Consider the following 1,269-nt stretch of genomic DNA (forward strand, 5'->3'; position numbering starts at 1 on the left):
GGTGGGCTTGGTTTCTGAGGTTGCATTTTGTTCCTTCTCGTCATTTTGTGTAGCACTGTCTTCTGACCTTTGTTGTAGATCTTTGCTGTAGTTATAACCTCTGCACGTACTGAAGCTCAGGTGCAGCTCTACAAAGTTTGGACTTATCCAGTTGCTTCTGGCTTGGGTCTGGCTGCTGTGCTCAGCTCCTTCCCTCTGCTGCCCTTAAGGGTAAACCTGTTGTGCCCCTGTGGTGAGATGTTCTGCTCCTGGACTAGCTGTTTGGATCTATCCTCTACACTCTCCCCTGCAGGGATTGTAGCTGCAGGATTACACCTCAGGCGTGTATGCCAGGCCTGAGCTGTTCCTGGAGGGGGCAAGGTGAAGTAGGAGGAAGAGGAAGCTCTCTGCCAACACTCACGGGACCTGGGCTAGGATTGGGTCTGGGGGCTCCGGGATGGGGCAAAAATTCCTACTCAGCGGGAGGAGTGGAGGAGGTATGGCGGAGTGGTGGGGGGCGGCCCGAGGTGTTGGAGAGGGTCCGGCCCACTCTGCACCTGGGCTGGGACTGGTCCCGCAGGCGCAGGGTAGCAGGAAGCTCTCCGCACACTCACTGGACCTGGGCTAGGACTGGGTCTGGGGGCTCCCGGAACTCGGCAGAAAATCCTACTTGGCAGGTGGGGTGGGGGAGGCACTGCGGAGTGGTGGAGGGCGGCCCGAGGGGCTGGGAGAGGGTCCGGCCCACTCTGCACCTGGGCTGGGACTGGTCCCGCTGGCGCAGGGTAGCAGGAAGCTCTCCGCACACTCACTGGACCTGGGCTAGGACTGGGTCTCTGTCTCTATTTGTATTTCTTCTTTTAAGCTCTTATACTGGAGAAACTATAAGATATTGACACATGTACGTCTGGTTTATTTCATTTATGAGTATATCTTCAAGTAGCATCCACTGAAATATGAAGCTTTCGAGTTTATCATTCTTTGTAGCAGAGTAGTACTCCATTGTATAAAAATACCACAACTTCTCATCCATTCCTCAGGTCATGGGCATCTTGCTTGTTTCCAAGATTTAGCTATCACAAATTGTGCTGCTATAAACATAGGCACACATATATCACCAAGATATGACGTTTTCAGTACATCTGGGAAAATTTCCAGTAGGGGGATAGCTGGTTTGAATGGATTTCCAGTCATAGTTTTCTAAGGAGTCTCCATACTGATTTCCATAATGGTTGCACCAGTCTACATTCCCACCAGCAGTGGAGAAGGGTTCCTTTTTCCCCATATCCTCTC

The 1,269-nt window shown here is 51.9% G+C and overlaps 1 pseudogene; it reads right to left on the reverse strand.

The window, feature by feature from the left end:
• The window catches only part of LOC101580497, a 34,516-nt pseudogene that overhangs the window by 1,728 nt on the left and 31,519 nt on the right, over nucleotides 1-1,269 (reverse strand).

This window comes from Octodon degus, unplaced genomic scaffold, assembly GCF_000260255.1.
Source record: "Octodon degus isolate 3935 unplaced genomic scaffold, OctDeg1.0 scaffold00397, whole genome shotgun sequence".
NCBI classification, from domain to species: domain Eukaryota; kingdom Metazoa; phylum Chordata; class Mammalia; order Rodentia; family Octodontidae; genus Octodon; species Octodon degus.